The sequence below is a fragment of the Lithobates pipiens genome, unplaced genomic scaffold, assembly GCF_037356315.1.
Source record: "Lithobates pipiens isolate NorthernLeopardFrog02 unplaced genomic scaffold, aLitPip1_a1.2 Scaffold_8, whole genome shotgun sequence".
Classification (NCBI taxonomy): Eukaryota; Metazoa; Chordata; class Amphibia; order Anura; family Ranidae; genus Lithobates; species Lithobates pipiens.
In genome coordinates this window covers 673,834,917-673,841,217 of record NW_027507903.1, presented here as the reverse complement: position 1 = coordinate 673,841,217, position 6,301 = coordinate 673,834,917, and the positions used below count along the sequence as shown (strand labels likewise).

The 6,301-nt window shown below is 45.3% G+C and overlaps 1 long non-coding RNA gene across 2 annotated transcripts; it reads right to left on the bottom strand.

Moving 5' to 3' along the window:
• Positions 1-2,805: 2,805 nt before the first annotated feature.
• Positions 2,806-5,260, bottom strand: LOC143964289 (uncharacterized). Of its 2 annotated transcripts, none has more exons than XR_013271113.1 (3): positions 4,340-5,260; positions 3,130-3,490; positions 2,806-3,039 (listed from the first exon to the last, which is right to left on the bottom strand). It is a non-coding gene; the product is annotated as an uncharacterized LOC143964289 (long non-coding RNA). The 2 variants fall into 2 exon arrangements; XR_013271112.1 differs by lacking the exon at positions 4,340-5,260 and adding an exon at positions 3,823-3,893.
• Positions 5,261-6,301: the final 1,041 nt, after the last annotated feature.

Sequence of the window (6,301 nt, the reverse complement as noted above, 5' to 3'; positions counted from 1 at the left end):
ATTTTAATGACGATTAAAGTGAAAAAAAAAGTGAAATATTCCTGTAAATATGGTGCCTGGGGGGTGTCTGTAGTATGCCTGTGAAGTGCCACGTGTTTCCACGTGCATGCACTGTGACCCCGCATGCTTGGCCAATCGCAGCGCCAGCAGCAAGGAGAGCCATGATTGGCCACAGGCAGGATGCCTGTGGCCAATCATAGCTCAGGCTGTGTAGTGCACGCCCCACACTATATAAGGCCGCCATTGCGGCGGCCTCGTGTAGTGTGTTGGCGTCTGAAGCAGTGGGTGTTCTGTGTACCGTCAACACAGTACACACCGATCGTTTTCGGCCGATTTTCTATCTTGCTGTTGTGTAGTGGTTATTGTCTGCGTGCCCTGACCGCAGTATACACTGCGATATTCACCTCACCTATATAGCTAGTGATCTATCTTTAATAATAGAGCTTGCAGTCAGTAGTGTTAGGAGATAGTGCGTGCTGTCTGCGTGCTCTGTACCCAGTACATACCGCTATAATCCACCTACATAGCTGTTCTCTATTTGAGCCCAATTGCCATCTGCAGGAGTTATTGGAAGTTGTGTGTGCCTCCAGCACAGCACAGTATACATCTGTATATACCCCTTTATCTCTGCTGTTCTATAAAAAAGGCATCTGCAGGAGTTAGTGGGTGTTGTGTGCCTCCAGCACAATATAAACTACCCAACTGCTGTTTTACCCAACTCCCTTCAGGCCATTACCATGTCTGGAAGGCCAGCAAGGAGAGGCAGACAGGCGCGAGCCGATAAAAGAGGGCAAGCAGGCTCGGTGTCTAGAGACAACAGTGCTGGTCGGGGACGCGGTGCATTGTCATCAGCACGTGGCCCTGGGACATGCTTGTCCTTCTTTTCGGCAGCTGGACATGTTGAACCGCAACATGCCAACGACTTGGTAGAGTGGATGACCAAGCCCTCTTCATCCTCCTCATCCTCTCTCATCCAGTCTCAGGGTAGTAGCAAAGCAGCAAATTTTTCTGCCCCTGTTTAACAGGGACATGTAATTACAATTCTTGATATAATATTTCACAGGAGGGCCCCTTCCTGTGCCCACCCAGAGTAACGGTGAGGACTTATAGTGTTGTGGCACCAGCACCACAACCACCAAAGGTCAATTTTTCTACCACTGTTTTCTACCACTGTTCAACAATGGCATGTAATTACAATTCTTGATATAATCGTTCATAGCAGGGCGCTCCAGCGCCCACCAAGAGTCACTTTGAGGGCTTACAATGTTGTGGCAAAACCAACACCTTGTTCCGCCATTTCTGCAGAGCAACAGCAAGTGAGATGAAAAAAAACAAATTATACAGGGGTGATAACCCTTCCCTATGTTTTCCAAAAAGCTTAAAAATAGATTTTTGACTGGAGCTACACTTTAAAAATGTACCACTTCAAAATGACAAAGAGATTCTACTTAACACATCAAACCTACACAGTCCCTGTCTTGTTTGCACTGCCTGTATACTGCTGTTCAGAGTATATAGGGCCTGGGGTCCCCACGCCTTTCCTTTTTTAATTTGGGTACGGGGTTCCCCTTAATATCCGTAGAAGACTCAAAGGGGCTGGTAATGGGCAAGGGGGGTACCCATGCCATTTTTCTCACTGATTTTCATCCATATTGCCGGGACCAGACATTACATTAAAATTGCAAGCAGTTTTAAATGACTTTTTTTCCATTTAATGTCATTTTGTGCAGGGACTGTTCTAAACACGGGAAACACATGCCACTTCGTAGGAATACTATAGACACCCACCAGGCAGGATATTTAAAGGAATATTTCACATTTTTTTTTCACTTTAAGCGTCATTAAAATCAGTGCTCCCGAAAAAAACACCCGTTTAAAAAAAAAAAAATTTACATTGATCCATGTCCCCTATGGCAGGAGCCGGGTCCCCAAACCTTTTTTAGGACAATAACTTGCATATTAGCCTTTAAAATGACCACTTTTTATTTCGAACGTTCAAGTCCCATAGACTTCAATGGGGTTCTAAAGTTCGTACGAATTTTCGGTCTGTTCGAAGGTTCTGGTGCGAACCGAACCGGTGGGGGGGGGGGGGTGGGGGGTGTTCGGCTCACCCCTAGTCACCACCATCTTCCTTCCGGGTATCACGGCTCCGGCGCTGTGATTGGCTGGAGCCACAATGACGCGACTGCCGCGCATGTGCGCAAGAGCCGCTGCTAACGTCATGATCGCTCAGTGCCCCTGCGTGCCGCTGTCTATGGCGCATGCGCTGTACACAGCGGTGATTGTCTTTTGCAAATATATCCTAAATCATGTAGGTTTAGGAGATATTTCTTGCACCTACAGGTAAGCCTTAATCTAGGCTTACCTGTAGGTCAAAGTGGTCTGTAAGGGTTTACAACCACTTTCAGTATAAAGTTAATTTCTTGTAAAACCACGCATGTCACATTTCTGAAATTATGAGCGTAGTGATGAGTGGATTGGGTTGGGCTTGGAGGAAACAAAGAAAAGCCCAGCCTCAAATCTGCAAATTCCAATCATAGTGACAAACCCAAGAAAAGTTCATGGGCCCCTAATCTTTTTTTTTGGTCTTCCTGGCCTTTCTGGCCACAGGGCACATACATCAATGCAAATAAATAAATAAATATCTTTCAACAGGGAGCAGCTCTTTTAATAAAACTTAAAGGGCAACAATGAAAAAAACTTTAAATCTTTTGTTTTATATATGTGTGTGTGTGTATATAAATAAAAGTAAATGTTGGGGGGATGGGATTATAACGGTGCTGACAACAACTAAATCACAACATATTAAATGAAAATATAATTTATTTTAATTAATACAAAAGGCAAACAGCAACAATCAGAATATAGAAAAAATGGTTAAAATCTTTAGTAGAGCATATACATACAGTACAAGTATTGGGTTTCTGGAGGCCCAAAGAAGGAAAAAGTGGTCACAGGTGAGTGTTGATTCACAACATGTTTTGCCAGTGATGGCTTCCTCAGGGGCCATTGTGAGACCACCACAATAGTAATCCAGCTCTAACATAAGAAGAAATAAAAATAAATATGAGAATACATGAAACGCAAAGAAAAAGATGTCATGACCTCCAGAAAACGCACAGCACATACCTCTATCAGTCCAGAACCACCAGATGGAAGGAATTCTGGGACTAAAATGCCTCCCCAGGTTAGGGAGACAGAGGAAAAGATCAAAAAAAGCCCCAGCTAGCGGATGGTATAGGGGAGACCATTCACAGTTGCAGGGAGTAAATAAAAAAAACAGCTGAAAAAGTAAGAAATAAAAAAGTAAATATATGTATATTCTAAACAGAAACAAACAAGTGTAAGTCCAACAGAGTGAAGCTCTAATAAAAACTTACTATGCTCATAAATGAGAAATGCATGGGTTTAGGGGTGCCTTGGTACCGATGCGGATATATAGAAGAGACCAAAAGTTTTCCCAATTCATAAGCGTTCAACTTAATGAATACTAAAATGCAAAATTAACCATCATTAGGAGGAAGATATTGTTATGTTATTTGCAAATTTCTTTCAGAGTCAATACAATAGATAGTCCATAAAAAAAGTTTCAAATGGACCACTATATTGAGCTGCAGCATGAAGCACTTTAAAAAAATGCCACTTGGCTCAAAAATGTTTAAAGACAAACATAGACAATATGCTGGCTTTAAATAGGGTGCAATCATGCATATTAGAACATCATAAAGGTAATTTAGGAAAAGTTCTCAAAGAGAAGTCAACGCGTAGTATGCACCAATGAAAACAATATAAAGTTAGTAGCCTAAGGCAAAATATTTTTACCTGCGCGTCGGGACCAAAGAGATATGGTCACCCCTAATTTCCAGCCGAGTGATCAATGGACTGGCCGGTGTCTTGTGAAATAGGGTCCTCCATCAGATGCTGTCCCCTGCGTACTGCGCATGCGCAGTACACAGGAGCACAGATTCCGAAAATTGCCGAGGACGAACGGCGCCTGCGCCGTGAGTCCAGGTTCTATCCCCACTATCCAAGTGGACATAGAGTTAGAATAAAAAAGAGCCGAGCGCAGCGAGGCCGAGCCCGAAGCGTGGCGAGCGAAGCTCGCCCGCGAGGGGCCCTCTAAAATTCTAAACCCTATGTCCACTTGGCTAGTGGGGCTACCTCCTCCACTCACGGCGCAGGCGCCGTTCAGCTTCGGAAATTTTCCGAAGCTTCGTCTGCTCCGTACTGCGCATGCGCAGTACGGAGCGGACACATATGGATGGCCGGACACTATTAGGCAGAACACCGGCATTAAATCCCCCCCCCCCCCCCACGCTCACTCGGTGTCTGACATCACCTAGCGATTGCGGATGAAGAAGTCCACTGCGCATGCGCCTGTGTCCGGAACCATGGCTGCCTACAATACCCATGGGTCAAAGCGATCAGCGTCAAATGACGCAGGCAGCATGACACAAACAGATCAGGCCAAGGAAAAGAGGCGTGATCAGATGGAGGTGGCCAGAGCCATGCACCAATGGCAAAGCCAAAGGTGCATGCAGAGAGGTTGAGCCAGGAACCGGATTGATCAGGCCAGCCGAAAAAGGGGACACAAAATGGGCATAAAGCCCTGGGCGTCCATACGACCGTGCATCGGGTCCACCGAAAAAAACATCCAGACTTGGCTATAGGGCAGCCCCAAAAGAAACAGAACCGAGGGTTGAGGACAGAGCCTGCAGATGCCAAACAAGGGGAAAACCTACAAAGGGGAGATCATAAGATTCTCCCAGAGGGAATGCATTGTCTCTGGGACTTCATGTCCCATGATGCTCCCCTCTTGGCTGTTATTGGTCCGTCACCGCAGCCAATGGAGAGGAAGGAGAAACAGAGTGGGCGGTGATCCCCGGGAGCACCGTTCTATCCTCTTCCCCCCAGCTATTTGACAGAAGGGGGGGTGACAGACTGAGCGGCAGGTGGGAGAGGGGTACACGCACCCCCAGCTTCCCCTCCTCCCTTCTCCTCACAACAGCTCCACTCTTCTGCTGTGTCAGCGCTCCAAGTGTGGGGGGGGGGACCCGCAGCCACCCACAACACAGCCACTCCAGTGTCCCCTGTAAGTCTCCATGATGTCAGTGCGGGGGGATTAAAGCCTGCAGCTCCTTGACAATGCAACCCCGCTACAGTTGTAACATGAAAAAATGTGGAAAATTTCCAGGGGTATGAATACTTTTTCAAGACACTGTATATACAGTGTCTCACGAAAGTTAGTACACCCCTCACATTTTTGTAAATCTTTTCATGTGACAACACTGAAGAAATGACACTTGGCTACAATGTAAAGTAGTGAGTGTACAGCTTGTATAACAGTTTAAATTTACTGTCCCCTCAAAATAACTCAACACACAGCCATTAATGTCTAAACATCTGGCAACGTAAGTGAGTACACCCCTAAGTGAAAATGTCAAAATTTGGCCCCAAGTGACAATATTTTGTGTGGCCACCATTATTTTCCAGCACTGCCTTAACCCTCTTGGGCATGGAGGTCACCAGAGCTTCACAGGTCACCACTGGAGTCCTCTTCCTCTCCTTCATGATGACATCACGGAGCTGGCGGATGTTAAAGACCTTGCGCTCCTCTATATTCTGTTTGAGGATGCCCCACAGATGCTTACATTGTAGCAAAGGGGGTCATTTACTATAGCGAAGCGGTGCTAATTAATGCTAATTAGCATGAATTCACGCAAAAATTGTATTCACTATACTGCTGGTGAGAAAATACTCCAAAAATCGAATTTACTATAGTTCCCTAAATCCGAATAGCGCCCGAACCCTTACACTGCTAAAACCTGGAGAATTGCACATGGAAATAATGTTTAGAGCATGATATAATTAGCTAAATTGTAGTGAAATATGCGGTATATTATTTAAAGATAATCTGCTTTTAAACTGTGTGAAAAACGGAAAATTGTTACCAATACTTACTGTAATTTTCCTTTCCTGGCCTGCCCTCACGTCAGCACACAATGGGTTAACCCCTTCCTCCAGTCTCTCAGTACCACCTTCTCTTAGCTGATAAAAGGGAGCCCCTCCTCCCCTGCCCTTGTTCCATTACTAGCGGACGAAAGGCTTGTAGGGAGGGGAAAAAGATTGTGCTGACGTGAGGGCAGGCCAGGAAAGGAAAATTACAGTAAGTATTGGTAACAATTTTCCGTTTTCCTGGCCAGCCTCACGTCAGCACACAATGGGATTTGATTTAGCTGATATAGGGTGGGATAACAAAAAGAGTTGAAAAACAACTGGTAATACTGCTTTAGTGAATATT